The sequence below is a fragment of the Aythya ferina genome (genome assembly GCF_964211825.1).
Source record: "Aythya ferina genome assembly, chromosome: 2".
Taxonomy (NCBI): Eukaryota; Metazoa; Chordata; class Aves; order Anseriformes; family Anatidae; genus Aythya; species Aythya ferina.
In genome coordinates, this window is record NC_140297.1 from 45,004,292 (window position 1) to 45,023,495 (window position 19,204).

At 40.6% G+C, this 19,204-nt stretch overlaps 1 long non-coding RNA gene across 1 annotated transcript; it reads left to right on the plus strand.

Moving 5' to 3' along the window:
* The first annotated feature begins 17 nt into the window (after positions 1-17).
* On the plus strand, positions 18-18,333 carry LOC311433017. The gene is made up of 3 exons (XR_014690505.1): positions 18-80; positions 2,669-2,845; positions 18,089-18,333. It is a non-coding gene; the product is annotated as an uncharacterized lncRNA (long non-coding RNA).
* The last annotated feature ends 871 nt before the right edge of the window (positions 18,334-19,204 follow it).

Here is a 19,204-nt window from a genome sequence, read left to right on the forward strand (position 1 = left end):
CGGGGAAGGGGCGGTGCAGGATGTGAGCTCACGGCGCCGCCATCGCTGCTGTCCCTTGCATAGGGGCAGCTGGGCTCTGGGTTATTATTTTTTTTTTAATTTTGCTTTTGCAGGGTTCTTCGTTTTTACCCCTGTGTTTTGTTTCTGAGGCCAACAGGGCTGCTTGATGCCCAGGGGAGGAGAGCAGGGCTGAGTGGGTCAGGTTTGGTGTGCTAAGGATGACTTGCCACATCCCTGCAAACCCTTCCCATTCTCTCTCCCCAAGGATTAAAATCCAGGTTTCAGCCCTTCCTTTCTAAGCACGACAGAGTGAGAAGGGAACTCATAAGGCTCTAAAAATGCTGCCTTCCAGTTTTCAAGGGGATTGCAAACTTGGCAAAATCCTTCCTGGAAAGGGACCCTGCTCCCTTCTCTTTCATCCACCCTTTGGTTTCCTTTGTGCAGCTGCTGCTCCTACCAAGTAGCTGGAAAGATGCATGGCTGCAGTGGGAGCAGCACAAACTAATGACAAAATTTCCTATGAGGTGAAAAGGAACCATTTTCTACACCAGGAGGATTTGTGAAAGCACTTCAATACCTTGGACCTTCATTGCGTTCATATTTCTACTCTGCTCCCCCCCCCCCCCCCCCCAGCCCCCACAATTTTGTTTAATTAATACACAAAGACATATTTTGTTTTCCCTCCCTGCATCTTTTTGCTGGTGAATTTACCCAGAGCCATTCCATGGTTCTTGTTTGAATGAGCTTATGCACAGTAGGAGAGCGACTTTCATCGTCCAAAAATCAGCCTTCCTTGTTCTCTCCCCTGTGAGAGATGAGGCCAGGCCTGGCTGCTGTCAGACTGGCTGCCTGCTGGTGATGTTTTCCACAAGGCTGCTGGGCTGTCCCCTATGACTTGTAAAGGGAAGAGTTTTGGACTAATAACTGACTCAGTGACGTAATTTTGGCCTTTAAAGTGATCTGGGCTAGTTTTCTTCTGGTGAACTTTTTTGCTACTTGTAATCCCTTAAAAGGCATCTATTTTTGGCTGCTGCTTTGTTATGGGAAGAGGATATGACAGCAGCAAGAGTGAAGTGTTCAGGCAGTTTTCATGTTATTTTTGTCTCTGCATTTTGTGATGTCAAGGAGAAGCTGCAGCAGCACGGGGAGGTACAGCATATCTGCCTCTGTGAGCTTGGTACTGAGGCAGAGTAAACTGGATCAGAAAGTGCTGTAGGAGACCAGCTACATTGGTAGAACCAGCTTGAGATGCAGCCAGGACATCTCGGCCAGGTGAACAGTCGAGTGGCTGCTGTGCTTCTTTCTTCCTGTGCTTAGCACTGGGTGCCCATGAGGAGGTTTTTAGATGACTTCGCTACTAGGTCTGTCCTGGAGGGATTTCATGTACCTGAGACAGCAGAAAAAGGCCTTCCATAGCGAACCCTGAATGAAACAAAAAGGGCATCTTTCTTATTGTTTGATCTGAAAATGCTTCAGAGCAAGGAGAAGCCCAGGACAGAGTGTCTTCCTGCTTTCCTTTATTTTTTTGCATTTCCCATGTTGTTTCATTGCCATCCATAACTCTCACATTACTAGAGAAGCGACATTTGGGTCCCCTACATGTGTGCAATGATGATGGAAACTTACACAAATAAGACAATTTCCACCAGCCATGTGTGAGGTTATTTAATTGGGTTGTCTCCAAAGCAGATTAGGTTGTGACAGTGAGGGCTTTGTGCTGGGAGGACTCCCACCAGCCCAGGCTTCAGGTTATGGTAGAGCTAGGACTAGGGTTAGGAGAGTGAGAAGTACAAAACCTATAGGCATCAGGTTGATGCCTAGCCATGGTTCCTTCTGGAGTTGTGACTTGACACTGTGCCCTTTTTCCCCCTTGGGAACCACGAACAGGACATAACTGTTCAACTCCGAGTCCCTTTGCCTGGAAGAGGGCAGGGTTTGGATGAGATGCTGCCAAAGGAGATCTGGCTGAGTAGGGAAATAGAGTCGACTTTCTGCTCTGTTTGAGGCTTGGCAGGCCAGCCCTGTGCTGTAAAACTAACACTGTTGACCATTGCTGTTTAGGTCTGGTTAGAGCAAGTAGAGACATTAAGACTCCTGAGTTCCCTTTTTGATACTGAAAAAGCCTGTGGGTGCCAGATACTCCTTTCTGATCACCCCTAGTCCCCTTGCACTTTATTCCTTCCTTTCAGGGCATAACATGGCTGGGGACAGCTGTATGGGGAGAAAACCAAGTGGCCATTGAAAGTCTCTTTTTCAGGCTTCTGGCAAGTTGGACGTCTTCTTAAAAGTTAGTAACTGGATAATCAGAAAGTCTCCATTGGATTTTTTGGAAAACAAAGAAGTCTGCACGTTTGCTCTCTCTGATGGGAATAGCTATTGGATTTAAAGCAGAAAGGTTTTCTTAGTCGAATCAGATGTATGGAATCTATTTCAAGGAATTGAATGTACAAGTTTAGTACGTATAAATGTCATGGAAGCTACTTTAAGTATTTGCTAGCTGTGTGTTTGATGAAGAGCAGAACCTGCGTTCGTGCTCTTACTTCCTGCTCAAATTATGAAACTGTCACTCCAGCTACAGCAGCCCCTATTCAGGATTTGAAACTGTCAGGGTTTAGTCAGAAGCGAGCCAGCCCACCCTGTTGACATGCCTCTCATTCTCTTTGAACAGGAAATGTGTTACTCCTAACAACCTACCAGCCCACACCTCCCAAAACCGAGTGCGTGAGTGCTTGTACTTCCCCATGACTGAGCATCATTGTGAAGGGATGCCAGAGACAGCATAGCTGAGCTCCAGCATCTGTCAGCCCCTGCTGCCTATCTGCATTCTCCCCTTTGCCCATAGGAGGTAAGTTCACTTTTCAAAGGTAAGAGGGTAGGGCTTTTTAATACTGAGGCTTTTTGTAACTCCTGTAGGCAGACTTTGCTCCCAGTCAAGCAGTGAAGCTCTTAGGTACTGTCTCCTAGCTAAGATGTATGCTTCTCTGTGGACACAGTAGCACTGGGCTAGAGTGACTTCTCAAGCCAGCACTAGCACAAGACAGAAATCTCATAAGAAGTTAAAGAAAATGAAATAAGCTGCCAAACACATTACTATGTTTTCCCCCATCACCCAAATCTGATTTCCTTTTACAGCATACATCCATGGGTACCTTTGCAGACTGTTTTGCCTTTCTGAAAAGCATTTTTTTGCCTTGAAAATACCACAACTCTGCTGCTTCTATGGAGTTGAGCATTGATGCAGAAAAGCAAAACCACTGTGGTATCAGTAATCTCATTTAAATCATGGATGGGGATTAGAAATAGCCTGGAAACTCATTGTTCTCAGCATTGTGTCCTGTGGACTTCTAACATCCTGACCCAGTACCAAGGATTTACTCCATAATTAGAAATGAGTGGGAAAGGGCCAAAATGCTTTTTTTTTTTTTTTTTTTTTTTTTTAATAACAGGTTGCCTATAACAGCAGGAACAATTGTCTGTAAACCAAGAAGAGTGTTGGATGCAAGACTAGGTAATAAAGGAAAATATACTAACATAAATAGATGGGTAGATAGATAGATAGAGGCTGGTAGTTGGCAAGCTTAAAATCTTCATAGTTGTGGAGCATACAACTGACCAGGAATACTTAATGTGATGCTTATTATCCTACTTTTGTACAGATAAAAGGCTCAAGTAAGTTATGCTCAGTCAGATTGTTTATGTTTGTGATTTTGGGTGTTCGTGTATGTGTCCTTTCTAACTTTTGAGCCTACTAGCCAATTTCTAGCAAATTTAACAGAAAAATGCAGTTGCTAAAAAATCACCAGATATCTTAACATGGCAAAAAGGGGAAAGAAAAAAACTCTGTAGGTGCCCTATCTGGAGCAGGAGCTGTGCTATGACTTCCCAGGTTTTTGATGGCAGAAACCCCAGGGGAAGTCGATCTTTTCTGTGTTTTAGTAGTGTGAAGAACTTCAAGGAAGTGTGAATTCTTGTTTGACACTGGAGTTGATCAACCAGGAGACACAACTCTGCAGAAAACCACATTTCACTAATTCCAGGGCTTATGGTGGTATTTACACTGCATGAAACCAAAACTGCTTTGGAAGAAAAACATAGGTTTAATGAATCTCCCCTCTAAAGCATCTTGGAATAAGAACAAGGCTTCTGAAACACAATTCATGTGTTTTACTGAAAGGGGCTTGGGAGATTTTCATGAAAAGGGTTCTTTATGTCAGTTTTTTGGATTTTTTTTTTGGCCTTTTAAGAGGTTTATTAATATACCAGTTGACTTTATCTGAATGGCATTTTTCTCAGTATTAATTAAGGAAATTTGTCAAGATTTGTGCATCTCGCCCCTGATTAGTAAGTGTAAACATTTAAAAACCTTCTGCAACCTATCAAATCTTCTGACAGTCTGTCCCACTGATTTAGCACTACTTCTCTGCATATGATATGGCAGTGATCCCAGGGACTTAAATGGCAGAGAGGCTGAGCTGAGAAAACCTTTATAGAGTACTTTATTTACAAGCACCTGAAGTAGAATTGCCTGAAATTTAGTCTTCAGGCTATGAAGCATGAACAGATTTGTTCTGTAGTCATATGGTAATTGTTTTTGAATGAGAATTGCTTGCTCCTGGATGCTTCTGTCAAAACAGCATATACAAAATTAATTTCACAAAACTCAGGGAGAGACCATATGGAAGGGGAAAGTGATATTCATTTTATACAACGTTGATTTCAGTCACTTACAAATGCTGTTCTAATGTCACTCCCTTGCATTCCCACACCATGTACTTAGAAACATCAAGGTCTGTGTCCAAGTAATCCAAGTGGGGTCCCTTGTCTGCAATACAGAGAACATTGGTGCTGGCTGTCAAGTCCTCCTTGCATCTCTGCAGTTCCTCTTGTTTGACGAGTTTTTTTGTGGATGTAGCTCATGTAAACCCTGCAGGATTCAAGCAGGTGTCCTTTTTCTCCAAAATACTGCTAACTGCATCCTCACTAAGTGTTGGTGCCCCTTGTATATGCTTCCTTGCTTCAAGTACAGCCCATGCTCTTGTCAGGTTAACAAGGAAGAGGACTGCACATGCAGCGTGCTGCAGTCTCATTGCCTTTCTTTTACCAGAGTGCTGGATTTCTGGTCCTGCTCTGGACAGCCCATTCTTCAACATTTGTATTGTTGCTGTTGGCACTGTTGGTTGCCAGCACCTGCCGTTCTTCTAAGTCTTGCTCTGATGTTTCTTCTGCTGCTTTCTTACATATTTTTCTGTTAATGATTCATTCAGACCAAGTTTAGTATTTCTGATACAAATCTCTACACGTCATGCAATAAGTTAAATTGTACTAGCTTACATTCCTGCTGTTAAATTATATTAATGCTGTTTTCCTCCATGTCTGCAGTGCTTTTAACTTTGAAAATTAAAACAACAAATCAAGAAATTTTAAAGCTAAGCTTTATTATACCCTAAACATACCTGTAAGTTGGTGATAGTGCTTACCAGCAGCTCTCTTGCAGCAGAGGGTAGAGCGAGAAGAATGTTGTGCTTTTTGTTTCATGAAAGTATGGAAATTCAGTGGGAGAAATTTCAGCCCCTTTGAGTTCTAAGTGTGAATTCAGTAACTCTGTAATCTCAAGGAATAAGCTATGTTATTTCCCCCAGCCCACATTTGATTCCTTTGCCTGAGAGTCAGAAATTACTCTTCCATATTAGCCACAATTCAGTTAATGACAATCTTTTCTTGGCCTAAGTCAGCCCCCAAATCAGCCAAATACCTTATGCTTATTCTTCTTTTAGAATGTCTATTTAGTCTGCCTTAGAAATTCTGGGTACAAAAACAAAATGCCATGCTTTGGCAATGCTCTGTGAGTACCTCTTTAACTTGATCTTCGTTAAAAATACCAGTGGTTTGCTAAATGAGTTGAGCTTAGTATAATTAGAATCTGCAGGTGCAGACATGAAATTTTGCCTAATCAAACTGTCCAGCTTTGTAGGACCAGGCTGAGAGAACTGAGGCTGCAAATTAAATTAGTTCCATCAGAGGGTTGTCCTCGGTAGCCACTGGGTGGCAGTGCTTCCTCTTCCTTGCTGCTCCTGGAAGAACCAAGGCTTCAAAATGCCCCATGGCTCAGGGGTTCCCATGCAGAAACGTGCCGTCTAAAACATTAAGTATTTCCAGGGCTCGTGCAGCTTTGCTGGAAGCTGAGAGTTTCATTTGTTTATTTTGTGCGGTGATTAGAATTGGGGAAGGACTAATACTACTGCATTTTGGAAGCCTGTTTATACAGATAGATTTATGGAAAACAGAGACATTCCGTAATAAATGTAGCTCATCATTTCCAGCTCTTTGGCTTCCCATAGCCCACAGGTTTCTGTCTCAGCAGGAAATAATTTTACCAGAAGATAGAAGGAACTGTTCAGTCTTCTGCTGACAGAAGGCAAAATATTATGTTGTAAATGCACGTGCTTAATAAATTATCCTTTGCAGAAATTTTAGAGGGAAAGATAGAACAGAACAAGGGTGGACATATTTCCAAGCAAGGAACAGAAAGTGGTTTTGATTGCTGTGAAATATGGATCAAATTAAAAGGGTTTGTTTGCAAGACAGATGCTAGGCATGTGAGCTCTTCGAGAACATGTATGGTTTGGAGAAAGCCTTCCAAGGCAAATCAGTTGTTAAGCCATCAGCCTGCCCAGTGCACAACTGGCAGGAGAATCGGAATGGTAACATCAGGAGAGGTGATACAGAGCTGGGAACACCTGTTTGGCCAGTGGTGTTAGTTATGAGAATGTCAGAGAAGAAGGCATGAAAATAGTTCTGGCCAGTCCCGTATCTGAGTTTAACAATTTCTGCCTCCAGACCCATGTGTCAGAGCAACCACTGTGACATGGGACTTTTCCCCATGAGAAAAGAGCCAGAACAGAATAGCTGCTGTTCTCCTGATGTAGACATACAGTCTGTACTGAAGATGTTCCTGGGTAGTGAGTTTAGTTCGCTTTAAATGATTGCATCTTGTTCTCTTAATAACAATGTCCTGGTACAGACAGAAGCAGTCATGTTTATACTATGATATCAAACAATGCCCTTTCTCCTCCACTCTTACCCTTCCTGGCCAAGTTTGAGCTTTCCTGGAATCAGGCATTATGCTTAGCACTAAATCCCAGTCTGAGTGCAATGCCTGGTTATTTAAGTTTGAGATGAAAATTGTGGATTTAGGCCCATCTCTAGTGAATGATTTATTTTCAGGTGCCTGGGATAGTTAGACATATCAGATGCATGTATTATGTTCCTAGATGCAATATCATGGTCATTAGTCATTCTTGCTCTATGGCAAACTACAAGGCAGTTTCTGTTTTTCATTAGCATCTCCATTACCTGCTCTCAGTAAACATGTTGTTGGCTTTTTTTATAGAAAATTGCACACATCTTCACCTTCCACACAATGTAGTTACCCAGCCTGCTTTAATGTAAGCTGCAACTAATAAATGAGCAGCTGCCATGGCTACTGTAACTATATAAATACAAAGAAAAGCTCTTCAGCTTTTAAGGAGTGGCTGGAGGCAGGTAATTAACCAAGGCTTCACTCCTTGCACACAAAGGTCATGAAGAGAAACACACCAGGCTTCCCTGTGGGTTTTGCTCTTATGAGCAGGTGCTTCAAGAGTTGCAACATAGCTGCCATTTCTGGGAGCAGAAAGAGAGTCAGAAAGAGCAAGGCAGAGTGCTACGATGCTTGCAAGAATCCTCTCTATCAAATCCAGTTACAATTAAGCTAGCGATAACAATAATAGCAGATTCATCTTTGGAGAACTTCATTTTACTGCTTGTCTTCCCCCATTTTTAGGCTTTTCTCATTTGTTCTGTTCTCTCCACTGATTCAAAAAAAAAAAAAAAAAAAAAAAAGCCTCTAATGCATCCACTACTGTGAAGGTGTTCACCAAAGATTTTGTCACGTTTCTGAGCTCTTGGCTTTTTTCATAATGATGCTTTATCATTTATGCATCTTAATACTCCTCTCCTCTATTCTTAAAGAATCCCTGCTTTATAGATCTATTAGAAATTCAATTCTTTTTAACATTCTGGGTAAATCACATTCTCACATGTAGCAGCTTATTCTTTTTCTGTCAGCTCACAGTAAGAGATCTGATTTCTGCTCACTGAATTCTCTGGGAAGTTGTCAGTTGCCTATAATGAGGGTAAAATTGGGTCCAAGAGTGTTAAATTAGATCTTCTCCAGCATAGAAGAGCATACCCAGACTTTCAGCCATATTTGCAAACAGCAGTGAATTTCTTTTTTTGCTCTCACTGATCCATGAAAACATGATAGTCTCTTAGAGCTCCAGACTGGGTTTCAGAACAGAAATGGCTGCTAACAACTACTTTGAATTCTAGTAGATAGAGGCTAAAATTCAGCCAGAAGCTTTCTGCAAACCTGTGCATTTGTGCAGTCACCAAGAAAGCTACTGGTATTGGTTTATTGAAGCAGATTTTATCTCTCTTTCTTGTTTTTTTCTTCTTTTTTTTTTTTTTGCACACTCCACTCAGAGCTTACTGTCCCTTCCTTCACTTGTCTCTGAAATTCAGACCATTGCTGGTGACTCTTTTAAATGGCAATGATAATTTTAAGTTACTATAAAATTAATCAGAAGTTGCAGATGCATTTTCATTCATACTCTAACTGTTCGTCTAGTATATTTTAGAGTCTATGGGGCTTTGGGCCAAGCTTTGCTATAAATCATAATAAATAGTTGGCTGAGTTACTTGAGTATCTTCCTTCAGCAATCTGTTTCTTGCTCTCTGTTTGGCCTTTGCAGCTGGGATACCTGCTGCTTTTCCTGCCAGCATTTTTTTTTTTTAATATGTTCCAGCTGAAGCAAAAAATATCTTGGTTCAGCAGTCTTAACATCTTACTTTGTGATTCCTCAACACTGTTTCCAGCTAAGGTTTTTCAAATTTCTTTGACCTCTGCTTCCCCAACCCACCTGTTTTAAGAAAACATTGCTTATTGTCTAACTTATGTAGCTCTCTAGCATTAGAAACTCCTAATCCATTTTTCTGAAACAACAAGTTAGGGTAAGCTGGCTTTGACTCATAGTGCTGTTCTCACCCAGCTTGCTTATCTTTTGACTTCAGCAGGGCTGCTAATGTAACGTTTGCAAGCCTCAACAAGAAAGTGTGCACAGCTCCTTCTTACAGAGGTCCTTCTTTTAAAAACCCCTGCCAGCTGCAATTCACCTCTGTTCTCCTCCCACACCCCTCCTAATTCCCTGACTGTTTTCCATGGCCTCACTCCTAAAGGTAAATCTGAGCCCTGCCTAAGGCATGACGGGGGAGGAGGGAAATAGTGATGACAAAGTTCCCTCAGCTGGCTGGCTAACCCAGTGTACAGCTTAACCTGGGAAATCAGCTGCTGTGCTAGGTTTCCACAGTCCCTTTCTACTCCAGCATCAAGTGTGTGAGCCAGCTCAGTAGCTCATGAGAAAGCACAGCTGTCTTTGAATGACTTGGTGCCTCCAGAGAGGTTCAGTTATAGGTGTCTTCTGGGCTTCTGCATCCTTTAAAAAGGCCGTGAAGGCTGCTAATCTGTTCTGCTGTTGTTCTGTTGCTTTTAATTTATTTATGTCTCTTTTAAACTCGGAGAGAGTGTTCAGGTAGCAAGCGAAGTGAAATAGTTCTCGTAACATCTTTGGAAAGAAATACTTTGAAGAACGGCTGAGAGCAACCTAGAGGGAAAATATTTCATGTGGGACTTGCATGTGCCAGGGTGATGATGTTCGTGTAGCACAGCCCTGAATCTTTTAGAGAGTCTCTCAGTACACGCTCTGCAGACCACCAGAAAAAAATGCAAAGTGAGAGGCTAAGCAACTAGATTTTCTATTGGAGTAGCATCCGCTGACTAACCAATACATTGACTTTGGAAAACAACGTATCACAACTCGTGTTGGTCAAAATCTGAGTAGTGAAAGAATAGTGAAAGTGAGCTTGTGGGGACCATGCTCCAGCTCTGAGGCTGGAAAGCTCCTCCCAGGCCATACTCGTGCTGTGAAAGCAACCGATGGCAAAACTACAGTGCGAAGGACCACTTGGGGAGTTATGCCAGATAACAAAGGTGCCTTTGTATGGAAATGCCACAGAGCCAGTCATGCAAGAGGAAGAGGGAAATGGAATGGTGTCTACAAGGGCAAGGAGGGCCCAGCGCAAGTCAGAAAGCAAAAGAAAAGCCTCTTCTTTCATCAGAGCCAGGCACAATCCTGGTCCTTGTGTTCTTTAAACACAAGGACAGCTTTTGCCTAGTACAAGAGCAGAGGTGCCTGTCTTGCAGAGGACCAAAGCACAGGCAAGGCTCATTTTCCATCATGTGCTGCAGCTCAGCTGGCACAGCAGCACTGTATGACCAAAACATGTTTTCTTCCTTCAGTAAAAAAAAAAAAAAAAAGCATTACAAGCAGCAGAATGAATTCTGCTATGCTTCCATTTTAAAATAATTGTATATTGAGGTATACAGAATATAATTTTCAAGACAGATTTTTCATTCCCAGCCTGCAGAAGATTCCATTTTCCAGCTGCTGGAAAACATCGTTAGCTGATCCTGTAATGAACTCTCTCATGTAAGAATTGCCTCATTACCATTAAATGTTGCCAGCTCTTAGATTTGTGTTCTGCTTCATAAGTTCCAAAAAGCAGACCAATGTATTTAGGAGTTATTTCCCTGTCTTAAAAGGAACCAGAGTCTATTCCAGGACCCAAGCCAGCTCCCTTACAGTTTAAATGAAGACAGATTGCTATGAGTTTATTTCAAAAGATGAAGAAAAAGTTCTTGCAACACAGTCTTCCTTTCTTCCTTTCTTCCTTTCTTTCTATCTGAACAAGAAGTTGTACTTTTTGTGTCTTTGAACCACAGTGAATAAGCCCAGCAAATTTTGACTATTGTATGTGCCTCCTAGTCAAGTATAAACATTATGATCAATTTTTTCCCTCGGTGGAAGGCAATAAAGGGCCAGAAGCCATTCCCTGTGATTCTACCTACCAGTTCAGTAGGGATCAATTCACTACAAAGCAAGGTGGAGCTGCTGTGGAGAGAGTAATGATGTCTGTGGGATTTCTCCCTTCAGTTGTTGATTTGAACATAATCCAAGGCAGTGTTAACCACTTTAGGTCAGCTCTGTGTTGCCTGACTTCTGTAAAACAATGAAATCTCTTTCAAATTTTGATGTTTGCTTGCTGCACAGTATGTTTACAGCAATTTTTCACTTTTATAGGCAGCCTGAAATACCGAATAGGAAAGAGAGGCAATTTTCTTTTCTTACCTAGGAAGGCAGAACAGTGCAACAAATTTGTACTGGTATTCATGTTGCATGTGGCCATAAGAAATAATAGAATGAAATTTTCTAGGGGCTGCAGAAACACTTCACCAAAATAAATTCACCAAGGAGACCAGTTACAAACTGTGTACCTTTCAAATATCTGGGGGATTTGCCTGGGCAATACGCTGTGTTGGGTCTTGGTGGACAGTGTTGCATGCATGTTGGATTTCATTTACAAATATTTTTGAAAGGAGGTGGAGAATGGAGAAAAAAAAATATTATGCAATTGGCTGTTTCATTTTCTGTGAAAAACTGGCAGCTTCTATCATGTCCAGGCAGATGTAAACAGATGAAAGGGTCAGCTAAATAATCATCATATTATACATGTACATAAATTAAAACATGAGAGCTTCCAGTAACTTATTTATCTATTGAAATGCTGCTGTCATTTTAAGAAAGGAAGTGCCCTAGAAGGATCAGAAGACAGTATCCCATGGCAAACAACCAGAATTAGATGAGTTCAAAGGTACAAGAGGGTATGCATTCATTCTTTTCAAGGGGAAGCATGCAGCTGTGTCCTAATAATAATAATAAATTATTTGATCTCCTAGGGTTGTTTTCTTCCTAATTTGTGGAAAAAAAAAAAAAAAGCATTTTTTTAATGCTGTGGTTTCTTTTCTTCATAATGTCTTTCAAAACAAGCCATAGTGTCAAGAACCCTTCGTTCCAGCATTAGTCCTGACATTTGGTTATTAGTGTGTTCATTGTGTAGCTCCCTCCTGTCCTGTTCCTGGAGAACTGCAAAGCAGTCAGGACAGTGTACTGACCTAGGAGGTCAGGGCTGGACCTGGACTACAGCTTTCCCATGTGTTTTGGACAGAGGCTTACAGAGAGGGTAAGCGCCAAGTCTGACACAGTGCTGGGAGAAGCTTCTAGTCAAGATACACTTAAACCAGCAAACCACTGGGTTCTCTGCAGGGAGTTCTTTTATGATCTGAACCCCAAATGCAATTTTGTTTGCTGTGTCCTGGCTAGAAGTAATATACATAGAGTATGCTGAACTTCCAAGTGTGGTTATATCAGAAGTACATCTGTTTTATCCTATTCATCCATCTCTTGCTGGTCCTCTCAGTTGAAAAAAAAAAAAAAAAAAAAAAAAAAAAAAAAGTGGTTTTTATTCCAGTCTTTCCTCAGAAAACATGTTAACAATTATTTCGTCTTGCAAAAACAGCTCAAAAATTTGTCATCCAAACATCATCACCTTATTTTGTATTGTACTTGACCAAAAACTTGCCCATGCACATTACAAAAGCAGAGTCCATAAAGGGAACAGTTCTAGCAGTCTGAAGTGCTATTTATACTGTCAGTTGTCTTTTCATAAATGTGTTTTTAAATCAGAGATTTAAATTAATCACTCTCAAACTAATCAGTGAATCAGTTCCAAATCTGGCAGCCAGTCAGTGTTGATACAGGATTTACTGCATGTATATACTCCCAAATTTTGTTTTCACAGTATTTCATTGCAAATATTAAAAAACAAATGCAGTTATCAATTATGAATGAAATCAAACCAGGATAAGCTGAAGAAAAAACTGGTGTATACTGTCAGTAACCTGTCAGTACGGGCAAAATTACAAGCAAGTTGACATCTTGTATTTATTTGCTCGGTCTTCATATAAATAATAGTTCACTTTTTGGAAGTAACATGCACTTTGTTCATCATTTGAGATTCTCTAAATTATTAGCAGCTTGGCAGGGATTTCAGAAACTGAGCTGAAGAAAATATTCAGGGGATCCTGAATAGTTTATATTAAGATTCCTTGCTGGTCTTTTGTTTATACGCTTTCCTATTTTACCAGAATGCTTCCATAAATTTGTATTAGAGAGAAAAGTCGTGCTTTTCTACTTCTGTGGGACATTTGCATAGTGTAACTATTCTGAAATAAAGGTTGAGTAACACACACAGGTGTTGTAAGTCAATACATTATACATGTTGAGTATGGCCCAGTTTTCGGTATTGTTTTCAGTTTATTTCCATTTGCCACTCAAAACCAACAAGGACAGGTTATATAAAAAAAAGCTTAGAAACTTCTGATTGCAGTGTCTTCCACTCCAGAGGCCAGGTGTGGGACGCTTTTGCTTCTTCCCAGAGAGAGAGACACTAATGTTTGTGGAGGGGTTGTTGGGGAACGGTGGCAGGACAGTGAGGATTCAGTGGAAGGAAGAGGGTGCAGACAAGCTAGTAGGGAAGGTGAGTGACAGATCCGTGTGTCCTTGGGGGTTTGGATGTGGGGGAGAGGTTTGGTATGGTGTGGAAATGTGGAGGAAAGGAAGAAAGAAGGGCTGGAGTTTGTGTTTTTACTAAAGCAATGTATACTGTTTGTTGTGCACTTTCGAAAGTAAGAAATTCCCATCAGTGTTCTTACACTCTTACAGCTTCTGGAGCTGATGTGCCAAGCTGTAAATTTCTTAGGCGCAATTCAGCTCCTAAATTCAGCTCCTAAAAAAGCCATGGCAAAATAAAGGGAAAAAAATGGAAAAAGGCTCAGGTGCAAAGAGCATACAGCCAGATCCTAGGTGACTGGAGAGCTTGAGTACAAAATAATCCCACTCCTCCTCTGAAGAAAGTATCACAAGGAAAGTTGTTTTTATAGCTAAAGCTGGTTACTGTGTGATGCTTTCTTTCCTCAGCATGCTTCAAAAACCTTCTTGCTATGGTTTAACCAGCAGCATGAGGCCGCTATCTTATTAAGGCAGTGGTACTGTAAAAGCCTCACTGACCAATGCAGAGCTGGGCCTGCGTGCTTACTCCAAAAAATGCCAAAAGAGAGGAAGTCTTTTCTGTGTAGGAAGGAAATTCCATATCCTCCATGGAAGGGGTTAGTGGCCAAGACAAGATAAACAAAAAATCAACAAGGAAAGAAGAAAACTCTCAGGTTCAAGAGGCACAAAACAAAATCATGATGCTGCACCTTTTTCTCCCAGTCCTTTTCATTATCTGAAATACACCTTCACAGACTGGAAACTTCACTAGTAATGAGTTTTCTGCATAAATGCCCTGCTACTAAGATCCATTATTTTATGTGTTGTTCTGGGCTGGCCATGTGTATCCAGGTCAGGGTGTGCAGCACAGCCCCCTGCTTTGAGAGCAGAGGAGTGAGGAATACAGAGGATTGCTAAAGTGGGAGGAAAACTCAGCAGGTAAGGGATTGTGTTCAGGCACAGACCTCATGATGGTCAATGCAAGACCACCCTGTTCTTGCACACCCCAGAAATCACAGAACAGCCAGGTTTGGCTTCAGGTCTTGAAATTACATGTGGGCTGCTGAAAGTAAGGTTGCTAATTAACTGTTCATTAATTCCTTTCTGAAAGTAATTTATTCATCTTCTTTTTTCTTTTTTTTTTTTTTTTTTTCTCCTTCCAGTAGACATCTCTTCTTCTATTTTTGTAGCATGAAGATAACCTGCAGGGATAAATGGAAATTGGGTTTGTGCCCTTATTTCTACAGTAATTTGGATTGGTGTTGTATCGCTGGTAAAAAAGAAAACAAAAAAGCCACATAGTGATTCAAAGATCGAAGCCGTAATTCCTTTAAGTGGTATATTCTTTATTGCAGCGCTGGATGCACGGGGGATCTCTCCACCTATCGTGCATACCTAAAGCGGAAAGCAGTCTTGAATTTATACAATCAATCTATCAATATTCTACAAGCACCTATACATATGCATTACCTATCCCCGCCTTCCCTCGCTTCTTATGCTAATTAGCCTTTTGGCACCTTGCGCCTGCGTAGAGCCTTCCAAGAATGGTGGGCAGGGGTCTTTGGGACGTGGGCAGGGGTCTTTGGGAGGAAGACCCCGAGTCTTCCTCACAGTGTACTTTTCACCTTTGGTCAGGAATCTGCTGAATTGGCAGGTTTCTTAATTGCAAGAGCTGGTTGTTGCTAATTCTTCCGTTTGTTGTATCTTTATAATGAATTCCAATGTCCAGTTTTGAGATTTATAGTCCTTACGTTTGTTTCTCTGTCCGTCTGCCGCTTCCTTATCATGAGTTTCAGTGTCTTGTTTCGAGATATACAGTCCATGTCTGGGGATTGTCCTTGCCTCCCCAATGCCTCCCCAATACCTCCTTAATCAATAGCCAACCTAGTTGGTAGGCATTTTTTAAAATGATTTAGCCACTTTTTACTTGTTTACTTTGGACTTCTTTTTGATGTTTTAATTCCTTAATTCTTTTCTTATTTTCTTTACCTTAATTTTCACATTCATCTTATACATATATAATCACTTAATGTAAACAAAACATAGATTTCTTCCAATGCCGATTCGTAACAGTGGTTTAAAATTGAGTAGGAAAGATGGTAATCTGGAAGAATAAGTACACTAAGGAATATATATCTGCAGCACATAGAGTTACAGAATCTTAAAATCACGGAATGGTTTGGGTTGGAAGGAACCTTGAAGATGACCTCATTCCAAGCCCCTGCCATGGGCAGGGACACCTCCCACCACACCAGGTTGCCCAAAGCCCCATCCAGCCTGGCCTTGAGCACCTCCAGGGATGGGGCATCCACAGCTTCTCTGGGCAGCCTGCGCCAGTGCCTCACCACCCTCAGAGTGAAGAATTTATTCACTATATCTAATCTAAATCTTCCCTCTTTTTGTTTAAAGCCATTACTCCTTGTCCTATTACTACTCTACCTGACAAAGAGTCCCTCTCCTGTTTTCTTGTAGGTCCCCTTTTGGTACTGGAAGACCACTATCAGGTCTCCCCTGAGACATCTTCATTACTCTAACCTATACTCTTCAGTGTGTAAGCTTTGTTTTCCTAATTGAAAGACTTGTAGGAATTCCACATCTGCACATCTGCTTAGGTAAAGCTCAGCAAATCTGAACATTAATTCAGTAGAACGCTCTGAACTGGTAGACAGCCAACTCAATTAAACAGCTATCCTGATAAGGAGAGGCAAAAATGCTTCTGAAAAGGCTCACCATGGCATAAAGTACCCACTAAAGAAAACATTCCGCAGTAAGGAGATTACTCACAGCATTTCATTTTTCTTTGGCATTTATTTCCTTATTATTGCTGGAATCTCTTTTCGTGATTGAAGTGAAGTTTGGCATTTCATGCTGATTTAAAAGCTTGCTAATACTAATCTCCCTGTGTCACTGAATGAATACATCCCTGCTAAGTAGTTTCACTGTCATTAAGTATAATTGTGCTAAACTAGCATCCAGGGAGATGTCCTGGTTAAGAATATCCTGGATGAAAGGTTTGTACTATACCAGTGGCTGTTTACATTCACACATGGTTTGGATTTCATGACATTGCTCTGAATAGTTACTTTGATTTTAGGTAGATATTTTCCAAGGATATGAAGTCTACATAAGACTGATAATTATTATGGGATACCAATGTATTTGGAAGCCATATTGTTGTTCAAGAGAAGATATGAAACTTGTAAAATTTCTGATAGAAGAATAATTTATTTGAATCTTTTCAAGTATTTATTGTGTACAAAGGAAAAAAAAATCCCCTTTCTTTATGATGTATGGAGGTCATTTCTGCTTCCGTGTTACATCAGAAATTCAGCCCTTGCCTGTGAGATTGTTTCCACAGATGACTGTGTAGAAATACTGCAGTCATGACAGAAAAAAGTAATCTGAGCAATACTTAAGAAAAGGAATGTGTAGTTGCTCTTCAGAGTTGTGGGCAGGGAAGTGTTTCCACATCAGCATCTTCTGGAGCAGGAAAGCTTGCTTTTCACAGCTAAGTCAGCAAAATGGTCCTGGTTCCTGAGCACTGCTATTTCATACCACCGTTTTGCTAAAAAAGATGTGTGTCTGTTGCAGGCTGAAGTTTGGCAGAATCTTGTTTTTCAAAGTGCTTGGCTGTCTTGCTGGGTGAAAATTATCTGCAGTGTCGGTGTTTCTTTTGCTTTCTCTGAGCACTGTGCACAAGATAGGTTTGCTGTAGAAATTCTTCAAACGATCCTTGTAAGAATTAATGTTGGAAGAAGGTCTTTTCCTTTTTGAGCTGTAACACTTAATTTCTAATTAGCCCACAGTGTCAAGGCTAATATGATAATTCTGTAGGCCAGACATTTCTCATGAGGAGTAAGGAATAATTTTAAATGGTCATTAGGAGCTGCATGGTCTTAGAAGTAGAAATTATTTTCATTTTATCTGTAACTTAGATAATTGTGCTATAGTATTCCTTCAAATTTAGTGCTTGTTTCTGGAGTTGCTGGGTAAAATAACAAGCAGACGTCTGTATTGTACCATATGCTTGTTTACCTATATTCAGAAAGTGACCAAAGAAAAAATTCAGATAATAAAATAACCTGATCCTTGAGGAAGTCTTCGATATAACCAGCATCTGGGGATATTAGTCTATTTGTTTAAGGAAGATTTTTTTTTTTTATTAATTGATCTTCACAAACACAGAAAGAAGATAAACCTTTGGTTCAACATCACAAGACTTGCATTGAAAGGTGTTTTTGAGGATTGTCTGAAGAAATAATTTTTGTATCTAATAATTTGTCTCCTAACCATACTTAATTACTAGCTATTTGATTATCTTTCATCTCATGTCCAGTGAGCTAGACTGACAGAAAATTATCTTTCTTTTTGATATAAAAAGAAAGGACAAGGTTCATCCCTGCCTTCTTGCAGAGGATCTATGAGTGTCCAATATTTGCTTCCACTAGCAATGAAGTGTTTTAAAGTATTATTAATTCATATTCATGTGCAGACAACAAACAAATGCATTTTGAAACTATACTGATATAATCTATTTTTCACAGCCTGCTTCAGTCAAAGCACCAGGACTGTGGTGGATGGAAAAGAAAATTGAATTCCAGAATGAGGAATCTCCACTGATCATACTTCTTACCAGGATCTGGACATTCCAACCCAGATACCTGCAACCAAGAAACTTCACAGCTGATTTTGACAAATAAGCAGAGTGATGGACTCTCTCAGGTAATCAGACAAGATGAGTATTCTTCGGAGAAGAGATTTGTTTTTTTAATCACAATATTGCATCCCAGAGATGACCATTTATACTGCTTTTAGTGCATTGTTACAGCTTTCCTACGGAATAATATTACCATACAGCAAATTGTTTTTTTCACTGGCAGCACCTACCTCCCACATACCACACCTTCATTTGCACTTCTTGGCAACTCCTAAACTGCAGCATGCATATCCTAGTGTAGGCCTGGCATACCAGATGGGATACGTTGGCTCTTACTTAAGAGTCAAAGGCAGGTTTTATAATAGTTTGCTGTACATTTTCATGTGTTAGTAACAGGAGCATGTGATACCTAACTCCTGAGGTACGGCATCACTGCTACTCCTGTGCCAAGCTTTTTCTGAACAGGCTTAGCCAGCTGTGCAATTGCAACAGTCATTCTTCTCTGATATCTACAGATAGGGACTAGAATAACACTGTCAAACCTCCTTTCAGATCTTGTGAATAATGATCTCGAATCTGCAAATGTGAAAAGCTTGAGTCATAGTATCTTCTAGTGTCATAGTATCATATAATGCTAGTCCTTGGACGACTTAACTTCCTTGTACCACAATATTTCTGTAGCCTTTCAGGGCAGTGTTGAGTAAGGTAATTAAAATTGTCTCAGGGACTAATGACTTTCAATATTTCATTCTTTTATGTTTAGTTTTTAATTATTCTTTGTTAATTTCTTCCTGCAAAGGAAGACACTTTTCCAGAAAAGAATGAAAGAACGTGTGTTAAAAACACATGGTTTTTATTTTCATATTTTCATTTTCTTAAGAAACTACTATATTAATGAATCACAGGGGCCACATTCTGACTGACAGATTACTCATCAGCAAACCACTGGAATTGCTCCATGAAAGTTGCAGAATGTCTGTCACTGAAAGTCTTTGAGTACAGA